We start from the raw sequence: 13,463 nt of genomic DNA on the forward strand, positions 1-13,463 counted from the left end.
AAATCACAGCAAGATTCTTTTTGACCCACCTCCTAGAGAAATGGAAATAAAAACAAAAATAAAAAAATGGGACCTAATGAAACACAAAAGCTTTTGCACAGCAAAGGAAACCATAAACAAGATGAAAAGACAACACTCAGAATTGGAGAAAATATTTGCAAATGAAGCAACTGAGAAAGGGTTAGTCTCCAAAATTTACAAGCAGCTCATGCAGCTCAATATCAAAAAAACAAACAACGCAATCCAAAAATGGGCAGAAGACCTAAATAGACACTTATCCAAAGAAGATATACAGATTGCCAACAAACACATGAAAGGATGCTCAACATCATTAATCACTAGAGAAATGCAAATCAAAACTACAATGAGGGGCTTCCCTGGTGGCGCAGTGGTTGAGAGTCCGCCTGCCGATGCAGGGGAAACGGGTTCGTGCCCCGGTCTGGGAAGATCCCACATGCCGCGGAGCGGCTGGGCCCGTGAGCCATGGCCGCTGGGCCTGTGCGTCCGGAGCCTGTGCGTCCGGAGCCTGTGCTCCGCAACGGGAGAGGCCACAACAGTGAGAGGCCCACATACCACAAAAAAAAAAAAAAAAAAAAAAAAAACTACAATGAGATATCATCTCACACTGGTCAAAATGACCATCATCAAAAAAATCTACAAACAATAAATGCTGGAGAGGGTATGGAGAAAAGGGAACCCTCTTGCACTTTTGGTGGGAATGTAAATTGATACAGCCACTATGGAAAACAGTATGGAGGTTCCTTAAAAAAATAAAAATAGAACTACCACATGACCCAGCAATCCCACTACTGGGCATATACCCTGAGAAAACCATAATTCAAAAAGAGTCATGTACCACAATGTTCATTGCAGCTCTATTTGCAATAGGCAGGACATGGAAGCAACCTAAGTGTCCATCAACAGATGAATGGATAAAGAAGATGTGGTGCATATATACAATGGAATATTACTCAGCCATAAAAAGAAACAAAATTGAGTTATTTGTGGTGAGGTGGATGGACCTAGAGTCTGTCATACAGAGTAAGGTAAGTCAGAAGGAGAAAATCAAATACTATATGCTTACACATACATATGGAGTCTAAAAAAAAAAAAAAGGTCATGAAGAACCTAGGGGAAAGATGGGAATAAAGACACAGACCTACTAGAGAATGGACTTGAGGATATGGGGAGGGGGAAGGGTAAGCTGTGACAAAGTGAGAGAGCGGCATGGACATATATACACTACCAAACGTAAAATAGCTAGCTAGTGGGAAGCAGATGCATAGCACAGGGAGATCAGCTCGGTTCTTTGTGACCACCTAGAGGGATGGGACAGGGAGAGTGGGAGGGAGATGCAAGAGGGAAGATATATGGGGACATATGTATATGTATAACTGATTCACTTTGTTATAAAGCAGAAACTAACACACCATTGTAAAGCAATTTTACTCCAATAAAGATGTTATAAATAAATAAATAAATAAATAAATAAATAAATAAAAATAGTCAACGTGATGAAGTAAGCATACATCTATTGTTGACAGCTTTGCAGAGGGCAGTATATAATTGTCATTTTTGATATGCTAATTGGAAAATTAGATTTAGTAATGTATAGCCATTTTGTAAACAAAGATATAAGTTAAAATTTCCTGTCAGTATTATCTTAAATCTTTATACCAATTCTTTATAGCAACATATTTAATATTACATGGTTTCTTATGGGCAAGAGTTATTAATCATTTTCTATTGAAAAGGTAACTCAGTTTAGTTACATGTCTCTAGATCATTGAAACATGACAGAAAATATGATTTTCTATTTTCAGCTAAATGCTTCTGCAAAAAAAGGATTTTTTATCAGTAACTATATTATGTTTAATCAATCCTTTTATTTTAAGAATAATGAGATTTGTTATTAGTCTTCTCTGGGGAAACAAGTGAGTAGCTTTCACGCAAATAAGTGAATTATCTGTAAAATTGTCATTGACCAAAAAAACCCTATATTTTATGCACATAAGTAATGAAGAATAAAAATGAAATTGAAAAAGATCTTATATAAGATTATTTTAAAAGTCTGTGCTTGGTCATTGTCTACTCTAAGACCCTTATAATACAATCATAATTATTTAAATTGTTTGACATTAAATTCTTTTTTTCTGTTTACTTGATGGAGTTAAGTTAACTCTATCTATTCCTCTAAGCAGTGAGAGTTTTCTGCAAAACAGTTGCAGCATACCTTAATCTTCTTCAACCTTCAGAACCAGTAGTCTTCTACATTTTCTGAATGAAAGATGTATATAAATGGTGTTGGCATTCATAATATTTGTTAGAGAAAATCACTTCTGTATCCAACTTTCTAAATCAGATCCCTCTTTCTAATTCCAAATTTCTGGCATATTTCTTACTGATCATTCGGACATGCATCTTTTCCTCACTTCCTGACACAGATATGATCCTCAGTAATCTAGTTTTATTTAAGATCCCAATCCCAATTGTCCCCAATCTTATCAGGGTCCATAATATTTTAAGATAAATTTCTCATTTATATCTGATAAACTGCTTGTTCAGTATTTCCAAATGTTTATCAACGCCTGACTAGAGAAGCATATTGATTAAAGGAAGCAAACCATCACTTTGACAACAGGAAACACAGAAAAAAAAAACTCTTTGAAATGCATCTTACGCAGTGGCATAGGAGATTTCTAAAGACTACATTTAAAGAAACAGGAGTCAGGAAGTGAGTTAATATTTTCTGTTTACTTGGAAATGTTATCAGAGAGAAAAGTAAAAATACTTTTTAGGATTCAGGAATTGGAACTGGAATATAATGGGATATAAACAGGTAATAGAGTTCTTCATGATTAAGATTAAAACAAAAACAAAAAACCTGAAAGGAAAAATCCATACAAGTCTTATAGAAGAAAAAAAAATAAGGTTTTATTGACTTGTGATGATGGTAATGTAAGGGTAATATATTCTAATGTGTATAGATCTTGACCACAAGACAGATAATAAAACAACTCATGTTTATTAAGCTTACTTAAGACCATAGTTCTAAGGGCTTTTCTTACATTAATTCACTTAGTAGTCATAAAAGATCTGTGAGGTAAGAACTAATAGTTTTCCATTTTTATAGATAATAAAACTAATAACATTTCTAAGGTCAACGAATCAGTAAATGACAGACCCAGAACTTGAACGTGGCAAGATGGAGTCAAGGTTGCTCTCTTAATCATTATGCAACCGTATTTCCCCTTAATTGAGAAAGACATACGTGTAACCCGGGAAAATCAGTAAAGAACGGCAAAGCTGTAGTTAAATGGTGCAGAGTATTCTACGGCAACTCAGAAAAGGATATCCATCTACATGATCTCAGAACTTACTTTTGAAATTAAGTAAACTTAAAATAAGTGAAAAAAATAATGCAATGGATAGAAGGGAGTAATTGGACTTAAAGTGTTCTAAGGTTCTAAAATTATCTTGGGAGTATAAAAGGAAAAACTTTATATTAATAACACATTTTGTTTTAAAACATCTTTGAATATAATGTTATTATCTACACAATAATCTCTTGAGAATTCATTAAAAGAATAATAAAAAATAGCACAATAATTATAGTTACTTCAAACATATGGATACCAAGTGGCCAATAAAGATCTGAAGATCTATTCAACTTCAGTAGTCACCAAGGAAATGTAATTCTATTGCTAGATACATACCTGAAAAAATGTATTTCTCACTGTGTTTATGTCTGTGTGTTTCACCAAAAACACACTTATAAGGATAGCAAAATTCTTCCAATAGCCTAAACTGGAAGTAAGCCAAATGTTCATCTACACTGGGGTAAATAAATGCACTGTGGTGTAATCATACAAAGAAATTATATACAAAAATGAGAGTGAACAATTTGAAACTGCATGAGTCTCACAAATATAATGATGAGTGAAAGAAGTCAGAAACAATGTATGCTACACGATTTCATTTACATACAGCTCAAATAAAGTAAAAATTAATCTCTGGTGTTAAAAGTCAGGGTAGTAGTTATTTTATGAGTGGAAACAGAGATGAAAATTGTTTTGCACATACATAGACTCTGGGGTATGGTTAAGACTTTGTTTCTTGATCTTTGTGCTGGTTGCACAACTGTTCCATCTGTGAAAAGCCATTAAACTGTGTACTTGTGAATTGTTATTTATATGAATGTATTTTGTGAATGTTTTATTTCAATTAAATATTTCCATAAAATTAAATTTTATAGATGGAATTAGATATAGCAGAATGTATTCCCAATGTTTTTCCCGATGGCAATACATGAAATGATGTTTAAAAGGACGTTGTTTATTTTTAGTAATACTGTCAACAGGAGATAGTCAATTATCTGTATCAGTTTTATGTGTGTGTATACACACACACACACACATTATATACATATATACATCTTTATATATATGTATCTTCAATTCTTTATATGATAGAATTTAAGAGTTCACACTTTAGCATTATGACTATGGGTTGGGAAAGAAAATGATCCTCATAAACAAGCATGGGCAGTGGTGCTAAAACTTTTTGAAAGCTGTGAACATATTTCTTAAATGTTTCATTACAAAAATTGTGTTCATCTAATTGATTGTGAGAGAACAAAACACACTTTTAGCCTTAAATGTTCAAAGCAAATAGCACGTGCTGCCTTCAAGTAGTAGTGCTGAAATTTAAAAAAATTTCCATCTCATCTTCAGGGCAATGAGTCTCACAAAAAGGCCATTTTTCTCTAGTAACATTTACATATTTTATTTTCAGAATAAAATTGCAATTTGATTCCTAATGTTTTAAATTGATCCTTAAGCACTAATAATGAGTATGAAAAAAGTTACCTTTAGTATGTATTTATTTGCTACATAGGAATAAGTTTTTGTATGTAAAAAATAAAATGAATGAGTAATAATGAAGTTTCCTGGAATTGGGCATAGTTTCTAAATTCTTTACCTGTATGTAGCACACTTTAACACAACACTATTTTGAGAATCAGCACGGTTTTAGTTTTCCAAGAATTTTTGCTGTCACCAGAAATTCTATGACAATTCTCGTGAACTAAAGTGTATGAATTTGAAAAGCTCCATTCTGTTACCTGAGAATTAAAAGGTACAGATATTGGTTAAAGGAAGGAATTGTACCATAATTCTATAAGCTCTCCTCTCTGATTTTCCCTTCTTATGCTCCCTATGAGCTATATTAGCCAAAAGGAAACTGTGGACCATGTTTTTGTTAGTATTGCCAACTAAAAATATGAAATAAATAAATGATATATAATTTTATTATCATATAATTATTTTGTAAAAAATAAATAATTAGCAATTAAAGCCATATATGAAGCAATTCTTCCAAGGATAGGGGAAACATATTGATAAACCTGGCTAAGGTAGGCAAAATAATGGCCTTCCAAAGATGAACTTGTGAATATGTTGCAGTACATGAAAAGGGAAGGTAACCTTCTGGATGGCATTAAGTTTGCTAAATTGCCAGACAGGGTAATTATCCTGGATTGTCTGGGGGTGGGTAGAATGTAATCAGAAGAGTCCTTTAAACTGCCAAAGAGAGGGAGAAGAAGAGAATCAGAGAATAGGCCCTCCAGAAGGGAACACGGCCCTGCCAACACCTTGATTTTAGCTCAGTGAGAACTGTGCTGAACTTCTAACCTACAGAAATATAGGATAATACGTTTGTGTTGTTTTAAGTTACTAAATTTGTGGTAATTTGTTATATCAGCAATAAAAAACTAATACAATTCTTATGAGCTGTATTTTCCAAGCAGCAGAACAGGGATGCTGTTACAATCAACTCAAACTGCATGGGTATGGACTAGGCACCAAAACAAGTGTTCAGAAGATTGTATAATTCTGGGTAAGGAATCTCAAACTTATTCCAGTTTATAAAATATAAAACATGCTTCCACCAGCACACTTCTGTTGGAAAGCAAAAGAATATGCTTCACTGTGCACTGTGGGGGAACTGGCAGAGCAAAGATTGGTTCCAACCTGAGCTCCTAATGCTGTCACTGAGGCCTGAAAAGCACCTGCTTACACATCATCTGCTTTAGTACCTCTGTCTCTGGTTATTGGGCAATGTTTCAAATGTATATTTTGTGCCAATCCAAAGCAGTTCTATTCACCTTCCCTGCAGATCAAGGTCTAGGAGCAGAAGGTCATTGTGAACTAGCAATAGCTTAGAGGTATTTTAATGAGACATAGAAGGAAAAAGATTGAGCTACAGAATATGGTTTGAGATGAAATTAGTCCCTGCTATTGCAAATGTAAATGAAGACTCAAGTAAAGGAAAAAGTTAAATTCCCCTTTTGTTGATGCCTATGGTTGTGTTCTCTCAGGATACAAATAAACAGAGAAAAAGAGTCTATCAGAGTCAAGTATGTTGGAAAACAGCTTAAGTTCACTCCTGCCAAAGTTGGCATCATATTGAGCTCTCTCTGGTACTCAATTGCTAACAGCTGAAATGTAAACCACAGAGAGAGTAACTTCACACAGAGATACTGAATCTGTAAAAATTGTTCATTCATAAATTGGCAAGAAGTAGATGGAGGAGACAGAGTATATAGACTGAAATTCCAATGTGGGAGTAAATAATTACTGAAATATAATTTTAATGAAAAAATGTATAGATTTGTTCCCAAGGTCTACATACAAAATATAAAAAAGAGGAAAGAGATTAGGTTCATTCACATGCAGTGTATGGATCACTTTGAAACAAGGAGTATTAATTTTGCTACTAGAAGCCAGAGTATGACATGGTCATTGGATTAATTGTATCCTTACAAAGTAGATCAGGTTGTGTAGTCTTAGTGATTTTTTTCCTCCTCTTTTGCTGTCAGACTAGTGATGCAGAGGTTGACTGTTTTGGATAAAATATCAGAATGGATTCTCTGTGTATCTGAATTTTTCCAGGTTCAAAACACTAGGGAAGTGAAAGTGACATTTATATATTTTATAACTTATTTTCACTGTCTCTGATTATTTCAGATTGAATGGAATTATGGAAATATGGGACCTTCTGACATCTCATGACTGATGAACTATAGCTCTGATTTTTATGATGATTGATTTTATTTTTCAATTGTTTTGATTTCTGAAAATTTAAGCACCCATTTAGCATGAGATTGATAATGGTTATTTGTCATGTAGAAAATCTGACTTAGAATTATGGAACTGCTTGACATATTTCAGACCTGTTTGTACATGTGAAGCCCTATTATTTTGTTACATATATGAATTTGAAATAAAACAAGAATATCTGCTATTAGATTAGCTTGAGAAGGGCAAGTTCTTATTATTGGCACCACCAATTTTGGTGACAGAAAAGTTCTGTAGTTTATTACATTACTCCCAGAACAATGTGTGTGTGTGTATATATATATATATATTTTTTTTTTTCCTCCCCTTCAAAATAAGCCCTTCCAGCAATATCACATTAATTCAAGAATGACTGTTCTGTGGGTATGAACCACTATCAGATGCTGATATGTTTTTATTTAGTTATTTAGTTATTTTTTGCGGTACGCGGGCCTCTCACTGCTGTGGCCTCTCCTGTTGCGGAGCACAGGCTCCGGATGCGCAGGCTCAGCAGCCATGGCTCACGGGCCTAGCCGCTCCGCGGCATGTGGGATCTTCCCAGACCGGGGCACGAACCCATGTCCCCTGCCTCGGCAGGCAGATTCTCAACCACTGCGCCACCAGGGAAGCCCTGATATGTTTTTAAATAGTCATTGCATGTAACAAAAAGAAAGAAGAGTTTATTCTTGGACCCAGCTGGCCAGCAAACATTTATCTGGGATACTTATACATGTTAGTGTGAGTTCATCAAATCTAAAAGAATTTTCCCTCTCACTTGAAATAATCATAGAAGTTTTGAGTTGGAGTTGACCTAAGACATAACCTTGCACCCACCTAAAGTAGAAATGATCAATGTCAGTATCTCTGGCAAGTGGTCATCCATTATACGTTTCAGATACTACAAGTGATAAGAAATTCAGTGCTTGAATCAGGTCATTTTATTGTTGAATAGACCAATTTTCTAAAAATATTCTCCTGTATGGTGAGGAATCTGCATCTTCTTAATACATATCCATTGATTCTTTATCTGGCCCCGATAGCTCTAAGACTATTGCAGCTGCTACCATCTTCCTCTCACCTTTGTCTCAGCTTCTGTTACCCTTAATCCTAACATTGCTCTTTAGAAATGTTCTCCAGGGCTATTGTGTATGTTCACCATGTTTTGGATACATGCTGATTTTTCAACAGAGTCTTAAAACTTTGGCTTGAGAAGATTACTGGGTTTCTCCGGTATAGACTTCAGGGTTAGATACTGGCTTTCTGTCTTTTGAATACTATTATTCTGTTGAAGACCATGTTTTTTGTTTGTTTGTTTGTTTGTTTTAACATCTTTATTGCAGTATAATAGCTTTACAACGCTGTGTTAGTTTCTGCTTTATAACAAAGTGAATCAGCTATGCATATACATATACCCCATATCCCCTCCCTCTTGCAATTCCTTGCCTACCACCCTCCCTATCCCACCCCTTTAAATGGTCACAGAGCACCAAGCTGATCTCCCTATGCTATGTGGCTGCTTCCCACTACCTATCGATTTTACATTTGGTAGTGTATGTATGTCCATGCCACTCTCTCACTTCGTCCCAGCTTACCTTTCCCCCTGCCCATGTCCTCAAGTCCATTCTCTAGTAGGTCTGTGTCTTTATTCCCATCCTGCCCCTAGATTCTTCATGACCATTTTTTTTTAGATTCAATATATATGCGTTAGCATATGGTATTTGTTTTTCTCTTTCTGACTTACTTCACTCTGTATGACAAATTCTAGGTCCATCCACCTAGATGGCTGAGTAATATTCCATTGTATATATGTGCCACATCTTCTTTGTCCATTCATTTCTCAATGGACACTTAGGTTGCTTCTATGTCCTGGCTACTGTAAATAGAGCTGCAATGAATTTGAAGTACATGACTCTTTTTGAATTATGGTTTTCTCAGGGTATATGATGAGTAGTGGGATTGCTGGGTCGTATGGTAGTTCTGTTTTTAGTTTTTTAAGGAACCTCCATACTGTTCTCCATAGTGGCTGTATCAATTTACATTCCCACCAAAAGTGCAGGAGGGTTCCCTTTTCTCCACACCCTCTCCAGCATTTATTGTTTGTAGATTTTTTGATGATGGCCATTCTGACTGGTGTGAAGTGATACCTCATAGTAGTTTTGATTTGCATTTCTCTAATAATTAGTGATGTTGATCATCCTTTCATGTGTTTGTTGGCAATCTGTATATCTTCTTTGGAGAAATGTCTATGTAGGTCTTCTTCCCATTTTTGTATTGGGTTCTTTTTATTTTTTTTGATATTGAGCTGCATGAGCTGCTTGTGAATTTTGGAGACTAATCCTTTGTCAGTTGCTTCATTTGCAAATATTTTCTCCCATTCTGAGTGTTGTCTTTTCATCTTGTTTATGGTTTCCTTTGCTGTGCAAAAGCTTTTGTGTTTCACTAGGTCCCATTTGTTTATTTTTGTTTTTATTCCCATTGCTTTAGGAGGCGGGTCAAAAAGGATCTTGCTGTGATTTATGTCATAGAGTGTTCTGCCTATGTTTTCCTCTAAGGGTTTTATAGTGTCTTGCCTTATATTTAGGCCTTTAATCCATTTTGAGTTTATTTTTGTGTATGGTGTCAGGGAGTGTTCTAATTTCATACTTTTATAGGTAGCTGTCCAGTTTCCCCAGCACCACTTATGGAAGATGCTGTCTTTTCTCCATTGTATATTCTTGCCTCCTTTATGAAAAATAAGGTGACCATATGTGTGTGGGTTTATCTCTGGGCTTTCTATCCTGTTTCATTTATCTATATGTCTGTTTTTGTGCCAGTACCATACTGTCTTAATGACTGTAGCTTTGTAGTATTGTCTGAAGTCAGGAAGCCTGATTCCTCCAGCTACATTTTTCTCAAGATTGATTTGGCTATTCGGGGTCTTTTGTGTTTCCATACAAATTGTGAAAATTTTTGTTCTAGTTCTGTGAAAAATGCCATTGGTAGTTTGATAGGGATTGCACTGAATCTGTGGATTGCTTTGGTTAGTATAGTCATTTTCACAATGTTGATTCTTCCAATCCAAGATAATGGTATATCTCTCCATCTGTTTGTACCATCTTTAATTTCTTTCATCAGTGTCTTATAGTTTTCTGCATACAGGTCTTTTGTCTCCTTAGGTAGGTTTATTCCTAGATATTTTATTCTTTTTGTTGCAATGGTAAATGAGAGTGTTTCCTTAATTTCTCTTTCAGGTTTTTCATGTATAGTATATAGGAATGCAAGAGATTTCTGTGCATTAATGTTGTATCCTGCTATTTTGCCAAGTTCATTGATTAGCTGTAGTAGTTTTCTGGTACCATCTTTAGGATTATCTATGTACAGTATCATGTCATCTGCAAACAGTGACAGCTTTATGTCTTCTTTTCAGATTTGGATTCCCTTTATTTTTTTTTCCTCTGTGATTGCTGTGGCTAAAACTTCCAGAACAATGTTGAATAATAGTAGTGAGAGTGGGCAACCTTGTCCTGTTCCTGATCTTAGGTGAAATGGTTTCAGTTTTTCACCATTGAGGACGATGTTGGCTGTGGGTTTGTCATATATGGCCTTGATTATGTTGAGGTAAGTTGCCTCTATGCCTACTTTCCATAGGGTTTTTATCATAAATGGGTGTTCAGTTTTGTCAACAGCTTTTTCTGCATCTATTGAGATGATCATATGGTTTTTCTCCTTAAATTTGTTAATATGGTGTATCCCATTGATTGATTTGCATATATTGAAGAATCCTTGAATTCCTGGGATAAACCTCACTTGATCATGGTGTATGATCCTTTTAATGTGCTGTTAGTTTCTGTTTGCTAGTATATTGTTGAGGATTTTTTCATCTATGTTCATCAGTGATATTGGCCTGTAGTTTTCTTTCTTTGTGACATCTTTGTCTGGTTTTGGTATCAGGGTGATGATGGCCTCATAGAATGAGTTTGGGAGTGTTCCTCCCTCTGCTATATTTTGGAAGAGTTTAAGAGGGATAGATGTTAGCTCTTCTCTAAATGATAGAATTTGCCTGTGAAGCCATCTGGTCCTCGGCTTTTATTTGTTGGAAGATTTTAAATCACAGTCTCAATTTCAGTGCTTGTGATTGGTCTGTTTATATTTTCTATTTCTTCCTGGTTCAGTCTTGGGTTTTCTAAGAAATTGTGCATTTCTTCCAGGTTGTCCATTTTATTGGCATATAGTTGCTTGGAGTAATCTCTTATGATCCTTGTATTTCTGCAGCGTCAGTTGTTACCTCTCCTTTTTCATTTCTAATTGTATTGATTTGAGTCTTCTCCCTTTTATTCTTGATGAGTCTAGCTAATGGTTTATCAATTTTGTTTATCTTCTCAAAGACCCAACTTTTAGTTTTATTCATCTTTGCTATTGTTTTGTTCATTTATTTTTCATTTATTTCTGTTCTGATGTTTATGATTTCTTTCCTTCTGCTAACTTTGGGGTTTTTTGGTTCTTCTTTTTCTAATTGCATTAGGTGTAAAGTTATGTTGTTTATTTGAGATGTTTCTTCTTTCTTAAGGTAAGATTGTTCTGCTATAAACTACCCTCTTAGAACTTCTTTTGCTGCATCCCATAGGTTTTGGGCTGCTGTGTTTTCATTGTCATTTTTTCTAGGTATTCTTTTATTTCTTCAGTGATATCTTGTTTATTAAGTAGTGTATTGTTTAGCCTCTAAGTGTTTGTAATTTTTACAGATTTTTTTTACTGTAATTGATATCTAGTCTTATAGCATTGTGTTTGGAAAAGATACTTGATACATATTCAATTTTCTTAAATTTACCAAGGCTTGATTTGTGACCCAAGATATGATCTATCCTGGAGAATGTTCCATGAGCCCTTGAGAAGAAAGTGTGTTCTGTTTTTTTTGGATGGAATGTCCTATGAATATCAGTGAAGTCCATCTTGTTTAATGTGTCATTTAAAGCTTGTGTTTCCTTATTTATTTTCATTTCGGATTATCTGTCCATTTGTGAAAGGGGGGTGTTTAAGTCCCCTACCATGATTGTGTTACTGTCGATTTCCCCTTTTATAGCTGTTAGCATTTGCTTTATATATTGAGGTGGTCCTATGTCGGGTGCATAAATAATTACAATTTTTATATCTCCTTCTTGGATTGATCCCTTGATCATCATGTAGGGTCCTTCTTTGTCTTTTGTAATAGTCTTTGCTTTAAAGTCTATTTTGTTTGATATGAGAATTGCTACTCCAGCTTTCTTTTCATTTCCTTTTCCATGGAATATCTTTTTCCATCCCCTCACTTTCAGTCTGGATGTGTCCCTAGGTCTGAAGTGAGTCTCTTGTAGACAGCATATATATGGGTCTTGTTTTTGTATCCATTCAGCCAGTCTATGCCTTTTGGTTGGAGCATTTAATCCATTTACCTTTTAGGTAATTATCGATATGTATGTTCCTATTACCATTTTCTTAATTGTTTTGCATTGTTATTGTAGGTATTTTCTTCCTCGTGTTTTCTGCTTAGAGTAGTTCCTTTAGTATTTGTTGTAAAGGTGGTTTGGTGGTGCTGTGTTCTCTTAGGTTTTGCTTGTCTGTAAAGGTTTTAATTTCCCCGTCAAATCTGACTGAGATCCTTGCTGGGTAGAGCAATCTTGGTTGTAGGTTTTTCCTTTTCATCACTTTAAATATGTCCTGCCACTCCCTTCTGGCTTGCAGAGTTTCTGCTGAAAGATCAGCTGTTACCCTTATGGGGATTCCCTTGTATGTTATTTGCTATTTTTCCCTTGATGCTTTTAATAATTTTTTTGTATTTAATTTTTGATAGTTTGATTAATATGTGTCTTGGCATGTTTCTCCTTGGATTTACCTGTATGGGACTTTCTGTGCTTTCTGGACTTGTTTAACTATTTCCTTTCCCATATTAGGGAAGTTTTCAATTATAATCTCTTCATATATTTTCTCAGTCACTTTCTTTTTCTCTTCTTCTTTGGGACCCCTATAATTCAGATGTTGGTAGATTTAACGTTGTCATAGAGGTCTCTGAGAGTGTCCTCAATTCTTTTTATTCTTTTTTCTTTATTCTGCTCTGCAGTAGTTATTTCCACTATTTTATCTTCCAGGTCACTTATCCGTTCTTCTACCTCATTTTTTCTGCTGTTGATTCCTTCTAGAGAATTTTAAATTTCATTTATTGTGTTGTTCTTCTTTGTTTGTTTCCTCTTTAGTTGTTCTATGTCCTTGTTAAATGTTTCTTGTATTTTCTCCATTGTATTTCCATGATTTTGGATCATCTTTACTCTCATTACTCTGAATTCTTTTTCATGTAGACTGCCTATTTCCTCTTCATTTGTTTGGACCGGTGGGTTT

This window comes from Hyperoodon ampullatus (assembly GCF_949752795.1).
Source record: "Hyperoodon ampullatus genome assembly, chromosome: 4".
NCBI classification, from domain to species: domain Eukaryota; kingdom Metazoa; phylum Chordata; class Mammalia; order Artiodactyla; family Ziphiidae; genus Hyperoodon; species Hyperoodon ampullatus.